This window comes from Heterocephalus glaber, unplaced genomic scaffold, assembly GCF_053883595.1.
Source record: "Heterocephalus glaber isolate CG9 unplaced genomic scaffold, H.glaber_assembly_v1.0 deba00001140, whole genome shotgun sequence".
Taxonomy (NCBI): domain Eukaryota; kingdom Metazoa; phylum Chordata; class Mammalia; order Rodentia; family Bathyergidae; genus Heterocephalus; species Heterocephalus glaber.
The window spans coordinates 1,212,302-1,230,872 of record NW_028258200.1 but is presented as its reverse complement, the minus strand read 5'-3'; the positions used below and the strand labels follow the sequence as shown (position 1 = coordinate 1,230,872).

The following is an 18,571-nucleotide window of genomic DNA, read 5'->3' as shown; positions in this document are numbered from 1 at the left end:
ATGGTCTCAATTCACCAATCAAAAGAAACAGACTGGCAGAATGGGTTAAGAAGCAAGACCCAACAATATGCTGTATACAAGAAACACATTTAATTAAAAAAGAAACTCATAGACTGAAAGCTACAGGGTGGAAAACAATACTCCATGTGACAGGAACCTGAAAAAAAAAAAAGCAGGAGTAGCTATCCTCTTTGCAGATCAAGTGGATCTGAAACAAAAATCTGAAACACTCTATTCCCAAGAATTCAGATAAGGAATACTCAACTTGTATGTACACATCTATTGTGAACATGTGTTTTCATTCCTCTCAAGTCAAAACTTAAGAACAGGACTTTTGGTTCTTAATAGTAATACAAGAAATTTCTATATTGTTTTCCAAAATGCTATTATCATTTTACATTCACATTAGCAGTTTTAGAAAGTTCTTACTGGTTCACAGCTAAATGTTCTAAATGTCACAGCTGACATTTGTTCTTTTAAAACTTTTAAATTCATCTCCCTGAGTATATAATTCAATCTTGTTATTGGGCTGATTAGTATTTTTCTGATTCTAGTGTTGCACACCTTTCCTTGTGCTGTACTGGCTATTTATCGACTTCTCGTGCCTACTTTTTTTTTTTGGTACCGGGGATCCAACTTGGGTCTTTGCACTTGTGCAGCAGGTGGTGAAACCACTGAGCTAAATCCCTAGCCTTGTGTCTACTTTTTAATTGGGCTGTCTATTAATGAGCTGTAAGAGTTCTTTATATATTCTGGTTATAGGTTATGTGAATTATAAATATGGTTTAAGGGACTACTTTTCATTTTAACGATGTCATTTAAAGTTCTAAATTCTGATGGAATCTCATTTATCAATTTTTTTCTTTTATACATCATGTTTACGTCCTACGAAATTCTTGCCTACCCTAAATTCAAACATTTGCCCTTACAACTTCTTCTTAAAGTTTTATAGTTTTAGTCTTTCATATTTAGGTTCATAGATCCTTTCAAGTTATTTTTATGTATGGAAATAAATGGTTGAGGTTAATTTTTTATATACGGATACCAGGTGTTCTAGTGCCATTTGCTGAAAACATTATCTTTTCCTCGGCTCTTGAATTGAGTTTATATTCTATAAAATGTTAATGTTAAATAATCTTTCAAAACTCAGTGGGCCATATATGTGTGGTTCTATTTCTAGATTCTCTGTTTTATTCCAATGATCTATGTCTTTCCTTACACCAACACTGCCTTGATTACTGTAGCTTTAGAGGAAGTCTTAAAATTAGGTAATAAATGTCTTCCAACACTGTTTTTTTTTTCTTTTTCTTTTTACTTTTCTAGGTCCTTTATACTCCTACATAACTTTTAAATTTCAATATCCAATTCTTCATTTATAGCAAGTATACATAGACCTGAATTTTTATATATACCTTGTGTTTTCTAATCCTGCTAAATTCAAATACAAGTTCTAGGGGCTCCTAGAGATTTCTTAGTATTTTCTCTGTAGATGATCATTTCATCTACATATAAAGATTTTACTTCTACCTTGCCAATCCTATGCCATTTGGTTATTTTTATTGCCAGAGTATTTTGGTTTGGGCCTATGTTTCAAAGTTTAATCGACAGATAAAGAGTAAGCATATCTGCTTTGTTCCTCACCTTAAGGAGAATGCATTGTATCTTTTCCATTCATATAAAGTGTTTTTGCTGGAAGTACGGAGTACATGTCTTTGATCTGTTGAGAAGGTTCTGTTCTACTTCTAGTCTCCTGATAGCTTTTACCATGAACAGCTGTAGAATTTAGTCTGATACTTTTTCTCCAACTAGTGACAGGATCATATGGCTTTTTCCTTTCCTCTGTTAAAATGATGACTTTTGGGGGTGGATCTTCCAATGCTGAACCAACACTGCCATCCCTATAATAAAACCACTTTCTACATACTGCCAGATCTGACTTCTAATAGTTTTTGTTAAACAAATTTCTACCTATGTTCATACTTTTTTCTTCTATTATCTTTATCCAGTTTTAGGATTAGCACAATGTTGAGTTTCTAAAATGAGGGGAGAAGTGTTCCTTTTTTTTTTCTGCTTTAAATGTTTGATATAATTTATCAGTTAAAATGTATATAAGCCTGCTGTTGTCATATAGGTAGGTTTTCAAGCTTTAGGAATATACTTTCTTTAATAGGTGCTATTCATATTTTATATTTCCTCCAGATTTAGTTTCATTAATTTGTCTTCCAAGGTACTTCTTAGAAGTTGTCAAATTTATTTCAAAACAGATTTTTGTAATATGCTTTCTATATCCTTTTAAATTCTGTAAAATCTGTGGAAATGTCTCCTCGATGTTGATATTGTAATTTTAAAAATGTACAATTGATATTGTGTAATTGGAAGAAAAGGTCTAAAGGAGCAGGGGAAGTGGGAGGGGTAGGGGAAAGGAAAGAAGGGAAAAGAAAAAATATGAGAAAAGGGAAAAAATGGAAACAAAGTCTTTGCAAATAGGGCAGGGTGGAGGGGGTGAAGGGAGGGCAGGGAAATGGGAAAAAAATAAGAACCAAGATACTCATGTAATGCTACAAGATCCCAATGATGAATGTAACTATTTTATACCTAAAATGTACCAATAAACTTAACAGGGGAAAAAAAAACCTAGAAGAGCCATTGGTCTCTCTATACCAACAGTGTGTGATGAACTGGAAGTTCCATTATGGGATCCAGCTCTTGAGGACAGGGTGAGGTGGGAAGAAATTGCTCCATCACCAGTCAACCGTGTAGTCTGTATGAAGGAGGCTATGCATAGTGAACTATGCTGCTGCTTCTCTATGGGCTCCCTTATTCACACAGAAGAGAGGCTCCACAAAGCTAGTTTTTCATCATAGGAGACATCATAAAAATCAAGATAACAAGGCGGCTCTACTTTAATTCATTAGCAAAGGCAAAGCAAAGTGACACTTCCAAAACATTCGGCACAATACAGTATCAAGACCATATCACTGTGTAGCTACAAACATACTTTAGGAGATCGAAAATGTTCTTTGTTGGGCAAAAGTTAATATAAAGCACTTCTACTTTCAAAGCAATAAACATAGAGCTATTAAAAAATAACAGCTCTCCTTTGAAAGAAAAAATGTAAAGCTCCAGGCATTCTCTTCTACTTCTGGAGTCAGCTTTACAGTTTTCCTAAAAAGCTGTTTTGAGGCTCCTAATTGCTGCAACTTGCCCATTTCCTTTATTTTTCCAACCTCCTGGTTATTACCAAGAGAAAGCACTCCTTTCCATTTGTCAAAAAAGGGTTGGTGAAGGGTTCTGGAGCTGGGCCTCCATCCTTATCTGTCTGCTTTCTTGCCAGGCCTGGGCTTTCCACAGTAAAATTCAACTATTGTGAAAGCCACAGAAAAAGCTGCTATTAACCTATGAGGAAGTCCCTGGGCCCACTCCACATTCATGTAACATAGCTCTGTACTCTGAAAAGCTTGTGAAACAAAACATAGATGCTAAAAAACAAGAAATAGCAAAGACTCACCCACTGTACTCACTCATGCAATTGCCCATGAATAAAAATTTTCACAGGGTCTCCTTGAGACTGCTAATCATGTTCTGAAACTGATGAACCAGAGTCCACAGGAAAGCTATAAGCTAGGAAAACTACGAGAAGAGGCTTGAATTCTGCACCTTAATAACATCCACTGCACCTTGACCTTTACCTTAGGGGTTTGGTCTGGGAAAGGTGCCAAATTACCTTTGGGGAGCTAAGCAAAGGGAAACCTAGCTTTATTAACTCTTTGAGGACCAGGGTAGTACAGCCTACATTCTAGATAAAGACTAGTTTTCATACACACATTCTAAGTGAATGCACTGGTGCATCAGATTACCATTTAAAATGTTTGTCAACTATTGAAACTATGCAAAAAGAGTACATGAAAGTAAAATCACATGGATTTGTACAGGGATGCTAAGATGTTAATGTGCATTTAAGGTGACAGCAGTGTCTAAAAGGAGTACGAATTTTTTAAAAAATGCACTGATGATGTTTCATGTATAAATTGTTGAAGGAAGAACAGCCCTTTGCCTGATGAAAACAGTAAAAAAAGAGAAAGGAGAAAGGAGAGATTCTGAGAGTTTACATTTACGTATAATAACATGCTAAGACTAAAAAATGAAAAAGAATTGAGAACTGCATTAGGCAAAGTTGACCAGGTCCTTACATATAAATAACACAGACAAAAAAAATCATCCAGGAAGAAAGAAGAAAGTAAAATCTTACTATCAATTTACCATTAGACATATTAATTTTATTAGGGAATTTAATTTTGGGAGATTGGTTTTGTTTGCTACTTAGATATAAAATCAGAAGATCCTCCCAAATACTAAAACAACAATTTATAAACACAACCTTTATCTCCTAACACAATGTTTTACTACTAACCTATGTTTCACTGGGAAATGTTTAATGTAATGAAGAAAACATTTAAAAAATGGGAAAACACTAAAAATGAGTTTTGGTACTGGTTTAAAAATTGGAAACGTTAAAAATGGCTTTTATTTCTCTATTACTTTGTTCTTCTGAACAAACTTGACCTATCAGGAGGGAGATAATGGAGAAAATTAAAAATGTCCTCACTCCATCTGTGAGACAGATGATAAAAAAAATTTCTTTAAAATGGTAATTACAAGAAATTTGTGAAAATTTCTTATACATTTTGAAATAGTAAAATAATGTCCAAGGTAACTAGATATCCCCCCTCCCCAGGGTAAGTAAATTTGATATTAATTACTACAAAACAGAACAGTTATGTGACAAATGGTCCACAAGAGGAAGTTATGGCTTTTATATTTCTGTTGCTTAAATTAATTATTGAAACAATTCCTTGTCCTGTAATGCGAGGTGAAAATCTGTAATCATTAAGGTGTTCGGGTTGGGTTAAACCTTGAGTTAGCCTACTCTTTGTCCTGGACCCTCAGTGATCATTCTGGTTCCATAATGGAAGACAACATGTTTGACTATACAGTCAGCCCTCTGTATCCTTGTGTTCTGCAACCTTGGATTTAACCAATCATAGCTTGAAGACATTCAGGGGGGAAAAATAATTGGGTCTAACTAAACATTTATGGACTTTCCCCCCATCATTTCCTAAACAAAACAGTATAATATGATTTACATAGCACTTACATTTTATTAGGTTATTATAAGTAGTCTAAAGAAGATTTAAAATCTACAAGAGGATGGCTGTAAGGTATATGCAAATATGACACCATTTTACACAGGGAAATTTTGGTGTTCAATAGGCTCCTGGAACCAAGCCCCAGAAAACACTGAGGGATGACTTTAAACTCTTCCACCAACTTTTCATTAGTGACCAGTTTTTAATTGCAATTTGGTGTGTCTGACCTGATACTTAAAAAAAAATGTCATAAGCTCCATAAAGACAACTCATTTTCTGAACATGTGGAATAAATGTAAGTGTTCAAAGGAAACAGTAACACTGTTACAGATTTGTTATATAAACGAATCCCTTGGTAGGTTCTACCTCAACAGTCTGCAATATTCATACATAATTCAAAGCTGCAGAGGCAAATCTCCTGTGGGAAGATCACTCAGCTTACCCAGGTGGTAGGATTAATCATTATACCATCAAATGAAATAATCCTTTTTTTTCCTGGCAAATTTGTTCAAGACAGATTTTTGTAAAAATTCTGTTAAATGTCTGTTTTTAAAAAAGCAAATCAAATTGCACATTAAAACAAATAAAGGCCTTTATGTATCCAAACATTTCAATTCAACATTACCTTCAAATTCAACCACCTCCAGCTTCAGAAGGGACAGTTAACAAAATTATCTTTTAGAGACCATCTGCCTCTTGGGATAAATGGCATTCTTCTTTACCACATGCCACTCCCTGCAGCAGATACATGTGTCTCTGGGTGCCAAAGACCACCAATAAAGATATATGCTTTTTCAAACCTCCTCTGACCCCTAAAAATTGGGCCAAAGTATATCAGAAACAAATTTCATGATTTTGGTACTGGTCTACTGAGCTGCATATTTCTGGGGGCTGCTGGGGACACAGATCTTTGCAGAAATGTGGTCTATAGCAACATAGGAGGAGAAGAGCTCAGTTATCCAATCCCACACCTTTGTAATCTGCTGGAAGGAAGGGGAAAAAAGAAACTATTTTTTTTTCTCTTTCTTCCTCTAGGACCCCCTATGAATGTGACATTTCTTAATCCTATCTTGGTTTTCAGGTCACCAACTTGATTTTGCTACACTTTCCAATTATTGGCATTTCTCAGGTAGAAGAGTGTTGTGTCCACTGATCACTATCTAGTATCTCCAATTTGCCACTAAGCCTTTGTAGTCTTTGACTGAATACCTCAACTTGCTTCTCCTGAACTGAGATTAACCTTTAACTAAGATCTGATGAGTTTCTGCTAGTAGGTCTGGCACAGTCTGGTCAAATAAAGTTCTCTTCTGGGTATGAGTGAAATGGCTCAGTTTGGCCTGGGGAAACTGGCAGCCATGAGCAAGGTCTTGAATAGACTCTAATTTTCTGATACTGCACATATCCATTTAATAAACAAACAAAAAAAGAAAAAAGGAAAAGAAACAGAAAAAAAAAGATGTAAATAGCGAATTAAGTGTCTCCCAGTGGCCAGACTGCATGACAGCAAAGTAGATAAAACAGGCCACTGTAAATTACTGTCACTTTCACAATACTAAGAAAAATTACAGTTTCAAAATCCTATGAAACAAAAAGTCAGAATGGCACCTGTGCAAATTAACAGAAAAGATAAATTAATTTTGGAAAAGAGTAATAAAATATAAAATAATGCTGCCATTCTCAATAACAGCAGCACCGAAGCCTCTCCTTAGCATCCCTACCTCAGCCTTGGCTCAGTCCTGAAGCATGGGGTTAGATATTCATGTACATCTGAAAAGGCATGACCTTAAAAGAAAATACAGTCCTTGCCAAGGGGTTAGTCGAGGGAGAATATGGACCCTGGAGTTTTCTTGTGTGCCCAGAAGCACTGGAGAAGCAAGTCAGAACATCTTTCCCTACTCTCCTCTTCCCTCCCTCTCCCCTCTGAGTCAGAGCAGGGAGATGAGCAGATACCCTTAACTCTCCAGAACAGTGCAGGCTCACAGAGAGAATAGATATAGGATGTGAATGGGACCCTACATGGACTCAGATCATGCTCGTACTCAACACTACACAAGATGTACACTTTTCCATTTAATTCACAAAACACCTCAAGAGATAGATGCAATGATTCTTACTTCATAGATGAGGAAAATGACATTGAAAGAAGTTACATAAATGGCCCAAGATCACATGGGTACTGTGATGGTAGTGTGGGGATGTGACTCTATACTATCCAACTCTAATGCCTGTGTTCTTCCCACCAGAGTGGTACCACAGGCACTGTGGGCATACTGAAGAGACTCAATAAATGTTTGATTATGAAAACAGAGAGGTAAAAGTGCTTTGAAAAGAATATAGCTATGACTGAAATATGATGTCATGACTACAGATGTGTTCTACAATGAAAAATCCTAAACAAACAAGCCCAAAAAGTCATTATTTACATTGCAAAAGGATTTAAATAGGAAATGCTCTAGTATAGAATGTTGATAGATATTTGGCCTAATAATAATCACCTCTACCACCACCTCTACATTTACTGTGCTAGGCACTGTATTTAAATATATTATCTTGAGCAATAACACTCTAAGGAAGGCTTGTTATGCCCACAGCAGCAATAATAATAATAATAGCCAAAACTTACATAGTGCTTGTTATATGAGTGCTTGTTATGTTCTAAGCCATGTTTCTCAAAAATGACACTAATGACATATTTGGGGCAGATAATTCTTTGTTGTGAAAGGCTGTTGACACAGCAGGGTCATGCTAGCATTTCTCATCTCTATGCATAAGCCAATGAAATCACTCCCTGCCTCTCTAATCTTGACAACTAAAAATGTCTCTAGATGTTGTCAAATTGCCATGGGGGTGGGGAGGAAACCCATTACATAATTCAGTTAAGTCTCACATGAGCCTATTAGGTTATTATCTATGTTTTACAAATTAAGAAATTATAAACCAAAGAGGTTTTGTCACTTGTCTCAGTAAAGCAGCTAGTGACTGGGGGAGCTATGATTCAAACCTGGAATTTTAGCTCTAGTCTCTCTACACAGGTACATTATTCTGCCTCTCAGTTTAGAGATGAAGGGCCAAGTGACTTCAAGTAACTTGCCCAGGATGACATAGGTAGTAAGTGGCAAAAGCAAGATTCAAACCCAGGTCTCAACAACTTCAAAGTCTATATTCTAAAATATGTCAATGGTTATCAAGCTTTAATGTACTCAAGAATTACCTGGAGAGCTAGTTAAAAATGTGGCCTCTCAGCTACCATCTCTAGAGATTTGGCAGCTTTGGGGGACAGACTAGGACTCTGCATTTACAAATATATACTCCAGGTGACTCTGGGCCTGGAACTAGAGTCTGAGAAACTATTCTTCACTGTCTCTTCTCCCAGAAAGAAAAGGACAATGAGTACAGAAAGAGCAAGGTATGAAAAATGAGCAGGAAAATTTAAAGTTATGGTGCATGATTCCTCTGAAGCGATATCAATAGAAAGGGAGAAATAGTCACTGATGAGAAATTCATCATGTGATATTTTTAAAAAGGGAGTGCTAATACATTATAACTGTTCCTAACTTTCCGAGGCTTATTAGAATACAGTTATACACACTCACAAAATGTCAGGAAATGAGGATCTGGCGTAGAATGAGAATTATGATTTTTGTTATAAGCTCTGGCTGGCTGAAGAGCAGTTTAAAGGTAAGAAATAGCATCTCTGCAACACCAGCAGTAAGCCTTACAACACGCAGTAATATTTCAGTTACTTTATCTACAGAGGACAGAGATAAGCATGAAGGGCAAGCTCCCATGACTGGAAAAGCTGCTATAAAAAGAAACCCCCAGTGTTTTCACTTTCTTCCCACCTCCAGGGCCTCTTCCTAAATGCCTCTTTCAATTTGCTGTTCTGAGGTTCTTACCATTCCTAGATCTTCTCAGCCATCTAGATCCCACCTAGAGGTCTAAACAGCCTTTCACAATGAGGCTGTTTCCGTCCTTATTAAACTTTCTGAGACACAATCCTTTAGCTTCAGAGAAGGTCATCTATTCAGAACTAAGCCAGTCTTCAAAGATTATTCTCACCCTTGATTCCTGATGATGTGTTACTTACCTAGGGGCATTTCCTCCTTAGAACACCCATGTAGGGGGTTACAGTAAGCACCCAGGGGGTAGAGCTGAGTAAATCAAATTTGGTGGCACCAGGGTGCAAGGCACTGGAGAATATCAACATCTATACTCACACTCCAGCTCACAGAACTTCTGTCTCTACCAACATGGAGACAGAGTGCAGGGCACCTTCCAGAATGGAATAAGCAAGGGGAGCTGGGGAATCCTCTTCTCACTGGGAGAGAGATGATAAGGACATCTTCCCAGATGCAAAACACAGCTTTGACATGTGGTGGCAGCACTGAAAGGCCACCTGGCTGATTCCCAAAGTGATTTCACCCATGAATATTAGCGGTGGGGGCAGGGGTAACTATTGTGCAATTGCTCTCATTACTTTGTTTCTATTTTTTTTTAAGACAAAACTTTCTCTTTGCTATTAAGAAATCATCATTATAAAGGTATATTACGAAGATCAACTGTCCTGTTATTAGGCTTTTAAATATCACCTGGTGACTCTAATCAATACTCTATTGCAGTATATTAAGTAATCACTTACTGAAACTGTGGCCTAGCAGTCTGAAGGGCTGGAAACTAGAAACTCAAATTTAATTTCACCGCTGCCACAGTGCCACTGTCCATGTCTCTGATTATTTATCTGTAAAATGGGTGTAATGACATCGATAGGAATATGTATTAATTAGGGCATTAATTGACAAGTGCTTTTAAGAGAGTGAATAATTATGCCAATGATTATTACTGTACTTAAGACTGCTTGATAGGTCAGTGAATCAGTACACATCACTGTAGCCCTTACTGGCCACAGACATGCCTTCCTATGCTCATCATGGCTTGGTTTTTTTTTTTTTTTTGGTACCAGGGATCGAACTCAGGACCTGGCACTTGCCAGGCAGGCACGGTGCGACTGAGCTAAACCCCTGGTCCAGTTGTTTGTTTTTTCAAGACAGAGGTTCACTATGTAGCTCAAGGTGGCCTTAAACTTGAGGCAGTCCTCTTGCCACAGCCTCCAGAGTGCTGGGATTACAGGCATGTTCCACCATACTTGGCTCTTGTAAGGGTTTTAAAAGGCATGGAAGACACTAACAGACTCAATAATCACCACCAGTAGTGCAACAAAAATCACTCAGGGTCCTAACAGGCTCTGAAGTCACTTTCTGGCTTTGCAGCTACTTGCAGAGTGGCCCTTGGGAATGTTAATGAAACTCTGCCTTTATAAAATGGGATGGATGCATTATCAGAGCTGTTGGGCAGCGCTGACATAATGGAAGCGAGAGTGTTTTAAGTACTGCTATTTAACTTCAGAGTCATTAAGGGAATAAACAAACAAAACTAAATTCTTAGTTTGATTCTTCATTTTAGATCATGTCAATTCTGAGACTATGCAAGGCAGTTTACTTCTCTGGAGTTATATCACCTCCCAAAAGAAAATAAACATACATCTGTCTGAAGACTACATCCATCATGGTGCATATACACTTAACCATTCTGCATCATTCTGTGATGAGGATGAGATATTTATCAGTTTACTTTAAAGCATTTTTATTTAAAAGTCAACATCAAGGACTTCATGAACGAATGTGAACTTTAGGAATAATATGTCAGCAAATACAAATATGATCATTACATGTACTCATAGTCCAGACACCTCTTTAGAGCAAAAGAACATGTGATCAGGAGAACAAGCAGCTACTTTCAGCTCTGTGTCCTATTATTTTTTCTTTATGAAAAGTAGGAATTTGATTTCTAGAGGTTGGTTTGGTTTTAAATGTGAAGAAGACTTTGATAGGATTCTTTTAGTAAGAAGTAGAGATAATGCAAATTAAGATATAACTGGAACGAAACATTAAAGTGAAGCTTCTATCTGAATTTTCTAGAGAGAAGAACATCACATTTTACCAAAGTCTAACAAGAGTCTAAATTTTCTTTTATCATACTATGTATGCACACACACACACACAAGCCTTTTTAGGGTTTGGATGGAATGGTTATAGACCACCAGAATGTCTGACAACCATAGACAAATTTGATATTAGAGCTTAGTAGTCCAGGGGTTAGCAGTCTTTTTCTGTAAAAAGCCAGATAGCAAATATTTTAGGCTTTCTGGGCCATAGAGTCTGTATTGCAACCACTTAACTGCATCGTTATAGCACAGAAACAGCTACACACAGCATATATATTATGAAAACAGGCATCAGGTTGGATTTAGCCCACAGGCTAATAGTTAACCAGTCTATACCCTTGAGCCTTGGAGTACATTAGAGCATTTTCCCGGATTATTGGAGAATACAGGTGTCCTAGTCACTTACTCATCACTGGGTCAAAAAACTGGACACCTGCAACTTAAAGGTGGAGAGGTTTATTTTGGTTCAGAGTTACAGTCCACGAACAGCTGGCTCCAAGGCAGAAATGGCATGGCAGAGGTGCACAGTAGAGCACTGCTTATGACATGGAGGCCAGAAAGGAGAGAGGGAGAGGGAGGGGGAGGAGGAGGGGGAGGGGGAGGGGGAGGGAGAGGGAGAGGGAGAGGGAGCGCGAGAAACTAGGGAGGGAGTTAGACCCTTCCAGGTCACACCTCCAGTGAACCAGGCCCTATCTTCTAGCAACACATTCAGCTACAGACTTATCAGTGGGTCACTCCATGGAGAAGTACAGGCCTCCATGATCCACTTTCTTTCTAAAAGCCCCACCTCTGAACACGTGAGCCTTTGGGAGAACATTCTAGATCCAAACCATGACAAGTCTATCTCTAAGGTCTCTGAGAAGATCAAGAAGGCCTGGGAAGGGTAAAGGAAGATTTTACACAGATGAATAGCATTCCTAAAGGAGCAAAGATATGCCAAATCCAATCTTCCTGTGCAAATCAGAAGTTGGCTGGGGTTTGGACAGAATTCCTGATGTACTAGACACAGCTGGATTCCTAAGATGGTTCTCAGAGTCCTAAAGAAACCTGACTTACACAGAATCCCAGAGTACCATGCTGGATGTCTTTGCTAACTATTGTTAGAAGCATGAAGTTCAGGGGTGGTGGAGTTAGAAACATGAGCTAAAGACCAAGATGCATTCAAGTGACAGGTGATATCCTTCACTTTGGCTGGAATGTTAGTTATTTTCTTAATCACTAGATGTGATTCTTACGAATAGTAATATTTTGAACTAAATTTTTTAATGGAGATGTGATTGGCAATAGGTTTTGGCTAGTAATTATGAAACAATTATTTCCACAAGGGTGGGACTAAATGCCTAAATTGGCAATTTGTGTTTGGTGATATGCTCACATCCAGAGACATAATTTGGACACAGACTTTCTGTCTGAAAACTAAACTATGCAAATAAACATGATTTTTATCATGGACCAAGAATTTGCACTAGTTTATTGAAAGGAATAGTAAATGGGTATATGTCAGGAAGAAGGAAACAATCTAGAAGAGAGGAATCAACTGAAGGAATGGGGTGGCTATAAAATGTGGATAAATCTAAAATAATAAAAGGATGATGTGACACAGAGCGTGAAAGCTTGAAGGACTTTGTTTAGATTGGGAGGCCAGTGAAAAACTTTCTGAGGAAAGCTGAAAAAAACTGAAAGCTGAATGACAAGGAACCCACCATGCAAAGATCTGAAGAAAGATTCAGTCCTTCATACTAAACAGAATTGCTATTACAAAGGGCCTAAAGAAAGATTATGTTTGGTATATTTGAGGATCAGAAAAAGAGCTAGGATGTTTTAGGATGGTAGAAACAGAAGAGATGTGGTCAATTTGGGTTATATTTTGGAGGTTAAATCAATAGAACATGATGATATTTTAAATGCAGAGGAAGAGGGGAAGAGAAGAATCAAGGATGACTCTTAGTCTTCCAGCAAGATAGATTGTGGGCCATGAACCTAGAAGGCAATAATCCGAATGGAACAGACTTGGAAAAATCAAGAGTTTCTTCTTGGAGAGGTTTCATTTGTCATATCCTTTTGAAGTGGAGATATCAAGAGTCACATGTAGTTATGGGAAAGAGGTTGGGAATGGGGATATCAATTTAGAAGCCATCAGAAGGTACACAGTATTTAACATTTTGATACTGGATAATGTTTATCCAGGGTTAGCCATTAAGATTTAAGAACATTTTTTGGTATATGGTTATGATAAAAAATAGCTTATCTGTTAGACCTGCAAATTGAAATATGTACAAATGAAATGTCTTGAATTTGCTTCAAAATAAAGAAGGAAGTAGATGGGGTATAGATGAAACAAGATTGGCCATAAATTGGTAATTACTAATATGTGGTTTTGTGGTAAAGTTTTAATATTAATTTACTTTTAAAGTATTTAACATTTTCTATCATAAAAAGTTTAAAACAGAAGGACCCATTTTAAGATGGTCTCCATTAAAAGGCAATCCTGTAGTGCTGATTCCAAGGTCAACGTTATATACAAGGTGTTCATAAAAAAAAAAAAAATCAAAAAACTAAAATAATTGGAGGTTCATGAGCAAGAGGCTGAGATCACACTGGCAAGCAGAAGACACACCATAGGGCTTTCTACAGTGGAATATGTGACTGGGTTTATTTTATTTTATTATTTTTTTTTATTTTATTGGTACATTTTTAGGTATACAATATAATGTCATTCATCATTGGAAATTTGCACCTTTACATAATCTCTCTTGGTTCTTATTTTTTCCCCCTTCCCCTGCCCTCCCTTCAACCCCTCCATCCCTCCCTATTTACAAAGACTTTGTTTCCAGTTTTTCATTTTCTCATATTAATTCCATTCCCTTCTTTCCTTTTGACTGGGTTTATTTTATAAACAATAAGTTGCTATTCTCGGAGTAGATTGCAGGGGACAATAGATTAAGAAGGGATGATATTAAATTCTGGTTCTGTAAGCATAATTCTGTAAACAGGCCATCTCCTTTTGTCAGGCATTATTTATCTTATCCATAATGTCTCCATAAGGTAGGTGTTATTATTCCTGTTGTACACGTAGGAAAACTTTAGCTCAAAAGAAAGGTTCAAAGTCATACCTACTCAGCAGTAAAGTCAGAATTCAAATCTTTGCCCGACTCCAGCTTTTGTCTGCATTTTCCACACTATGTAATATTATTTCCCTTGTTACAGACACCAAAGAGTTGCAGAGATGGGAGCTGGGTAGGTAGGCATTACTTTGAAAATGATAGCTGATAAATTCCCAGATGGTCACAGACCAGACTAATCATCAGATTAATTTCTCTTCACCCAAAGTAGCTTGATGGAAATGATGCCTGTGGATACATTTCTGAACCAAAATCTGACCCAAGGTATTTCACTCCCCAGTCTACTTATTACTCCTACCAGAAAAGACTGTTAAAAAACAAAACAAAACAAGGTACTTTCCTACTTAAAAATGTTTTCACCACAATTTTACAGCCTGTCCCAGCAATTCCTAAACTTTTAAAATCTCAAGAATATAAAGCTCCAAAAAACTGGCAGCCAGAAGAGTTCTTGTTCATGCATATTATATCTATTGGCATTTATAATAGAAACTAAAACTGAGAATATTTAAAAATAGTCAATTCATTAAAATCCTTTTTAATATATTTTCAAATCTTTTTAAATATCTGGCTTAATAGAAGACAGACAAATTCTCATATTTGCTTCTGCATTTAATCTGCTGTAACTAGTTATTTTGATTAAAGAATATGCAAAAAAATCTGATCCCATCCAGAATTATAGCTAGGAAAGGGAGAAGCAATTTAATAGCCTTTTATTTTAGTTTATGTGTGTGTGTGTGTGTGTGTGTGTATTTGGTACCGGGGATCAAACTCGGGACCTTGTGCTTGCGAGGCAGGTGCTGGAACCACTGAGCTAAATCCCTGGCCCCAATAGCCTTTTAAATAACTGGATACTGTTCTTTAGTATTACACCAGAGCTTGGTAAGTGCTAGTTTTGTAAAGGTGAGTTGCAATGTGAAATCTGAAACCATATGAATGGATTCTTTGTACTCAGTTACATTAAAACGCACTGGTCCATACTGTAGTTTGAATGGATCTTTCTTTTACTTATGCATAACTTTGTATTCTTATGCAGGAGATATTTGGAAATTACTGATTTTCTGAGTTATGCAGATCCTCCAAGTGTTTAACTATATTTAAAAAAACTTGTTGCTAATTCCACCACCAATCTCATCTGAAAAATGTTTAATAATAGGAAGCTGTCAAGGTCAGCATCAGGTAAAAGTTTTTAAAAGTTCTTATTTTTGTTTGAAAGCTTGAGTTTTGTCATAATAAATATGGTCAAGTTGTTTTCCTTGGAAGTAATGGGCTCACTGTGTTCAATGTTAAGAAAATATCTGCCAAACACTTGTCTGAATAACTGTCATTGGTCTGCCTACCATTACTTCAAGGTAGTCCATGAAAGAGAGGGCTAAGTCTCACAAGTGTTTTTCTTTAGTACACATATCATACTTTGGAATGCAGCCAAAGTACTTTACATGTACTTCCCATTTCATCATGTAGAACTGAAAAAAAAAAGAGCAGTTACTCAAGGGTTGAGATTCAATAAAATATACTACTTCATCAAGGGGATTCTTAAGATAACTGATTTTTTCCTTTAAAATCCTAGTACAACATGGTGCCATGGCTTTGGCTTATGTAAGGTACAAGTAGTTAGGCCCACAATTGTTTCTGCACCATCAGTACAAAGGTCAACGCAGTAAAGACAAATGTGTTTGCATTTTAGCTAGCCAGATTCCCGTCACTGTGACAAAGTACCCAACATAATCAGCTTATAAGGAGGTAAGGTTTATTTGGCTCATGGTTTCACAAGCATAACTCCCTGGTTGCTTGCACTGCTGACTTTGGGCCTGTGGTGAGGCTGCATATCATGGCAGGAGTGCACACAAAGGAAGCAAAGAGAGAAGACAAAAGGGTTGGGGCCAGTGACCTCACTTCCTCCCACCAGATCCCACTTCCAAAAGGCTCTGCCCCACCCAGGGGCATCCTACACTGGTCACTGTTTGACCTCACAGGGACCATACTTGGAAGAACTACTGGGCTTTTTGGTTTTTACTTTTTAAAATGGAAAATAATAATTGTATATATTTATGGAGTATAAGGTGATATATAATACATATATCAACATATGTATACACTGTAGAAAGAGTAAATAAAAATAATTAACATATCCATCACTTCATCTGCTTATCATTCCTCTGTGATGAGAAGGTTTAAAATCTATTCCTTCAGCAGTCTGGAAATACACAATGCATCAACCATGGCTACCATACTGTGCAGTGGATGGATCCTGTCTAACTTTGTATCCTGACAACATCTCACTTCGCACCCCCGCAACAGCCTAGCTTTTGGTAACCACTGTCTACTCTGATTATGAGCTCAACTTTTTTAGAACTACTAGACTATTCAATATCCTTTTTCAGCCTCATCTTGCTTCTGTCTGGTTCCATCCTCGTCTCTGTGCCTTTAGCATTTATCACACTGAGGCCTGAGGGGCTACTAACATCCCAAGGAACTCAATATATCTCAGACTCTGTGCTAAGCCCGGTGCATGTTTTCTCGTGAAATCATCTAGTTAATTCTATGTGACTGGTATCATTTAGCCCAGTACACTGAAGGACCAGACAGTCAAAGCTGAAGTTGAACCCAAGTCCATTATTTCAGCAGCGTCCTTGCCCCTACTGTTCCAGGACCTAATGGCACATACTTAATGTATGTTTCCAGAAGAGTCAAATAAATGACTCTAAGTCTGTAATGAAAGACTCTATAAAGTCTCTTATGTCTCAGAGCCTGGGGTCTGGCCTTCACTATTTTTTCATTCTTCATTCCTTATAGACGGTTTAGATTTGGAATCTTCATTTATTTATTTAAAAACCCTGTATTTTCATTTCTTCAAGCAGCATATTCCCAGCTGTGTGATGGTAATTTAATGATCATACTGCCATCAAGCCAGAAACACAAATGTTGACATTTGATTGTAATCTTTTTCCTCTCAAGTTGCTTCAAGTAAATACCAATGGCATATCCAAGTAAATGAGGTATTTAAAAAGCAAATCGTGTATATTTTTCAATATGCATATTCATGTTTTAAATTTTTTACAATGTAAAAAACAATGTAAGAATACTTCTTTTTCTACTTAGTCTGGGACATTATGAAGGGGGAAAACATAAATGTACCTCTAGGAACAGCTTAATCATGGCTTTTCATAAAGATTACAAGACGGATCTTTAGAATGATGATAAGACAAGTGGTTCTAACATGTGGCCCAAGGACCAGCAGCATCAGTCTTATCAGCAACCTGTTGGAAAGTTACCTATTAAAACTGATAAATTTTGGAAGATATGACTGGCCCATGTATAATGAAATCTGTGAAATATCAGCTGTATAGTCAGTGGCCTGCCATGCTCAGGGAATGGAATGTCCAGAGCCCACATACAGTGGCATGCAGTGAAAGGAGAGAGTTACATTTCACGGATAAAAGGCCAAATCATTGCTGGGCTCTGCCTTCCAGGGTGTGACTAAATTCACCACAGCTGTACTCAATTAGGAGTAAAGCTATTTATCAACCTGCAAGAACTGTCTGCTACCTCTCTTAGGTAACTCCAATCATGTGCAATTTAAATTGCCTCTTTTCCAAATAAAACAGTAACCTGCAATACATGTATTTATTACTATAGGAAGATATCATTCTATCATTGAACATGTAAAAATGGAATACAATACTCAACTATCAATGACAAGACTATTCTTTCCAGGAATATATTACTACTATCCTAGCTGCTTTGTTATTACATGGATTTAAGGAAAACAGGAACTTGCTAACATTTTGACATATTTGAATGTATGCAAAAGCTTATTTTAGTTAAGAATATACATAAAACTTCTTAGCATTTTTCTAGGAAAAGTGAAGGCATTAAGAGCTCACTTCATTTTTATTTATACTTTTCTGAAGAAAAACTGGTTGAGAATCTACTCCATCAATTAGGGGTTGCTGTCTTTGCCAGAGAGAAGGCAGGCCAGAGAAAAAGCAGGCCAGAGAAGGGAGGAAGGAGAAGGACTCAGAATCAAAAGAATGAAATATTTAAGGCATATCGTTGATTAAGAATAAAATGGGTAGGGAGTATAAGGAAATCATCCCATGTGTCACAAACTTGAGATAAATGTTCCTTGTTTTTAATGGCAGTTAATTTTGCTTACAATATAAATGAGAAAGAAAAACAGGCTTCTTAAACTTGCTTCTAAGTGTTCATGTGAATGACACAAATAAATTATTTTTTCTTTTGTAGTGTTGGGGTTCAAATCCTCATGGATGCCAGGCAAACACTTTACCACTGAGCTATAC

At 37.0% G+C, this 18,571-nt stretch overlaps 1 protein-coding gene across 9 annotated transcripts in view; it reads right to left on the bottom strand.

The window, feature by feature from the left end:
* Window positions 1-18,571, bottom strand: part of Peak1 (pseudopodium enriched atypical kinase 1) — a 301,634-nt gene that overhangs the window by 43,617 nt on the left and 239,446 nt on the right. The gene's annotated exons all lie outside the window — the stretch shown is intronic.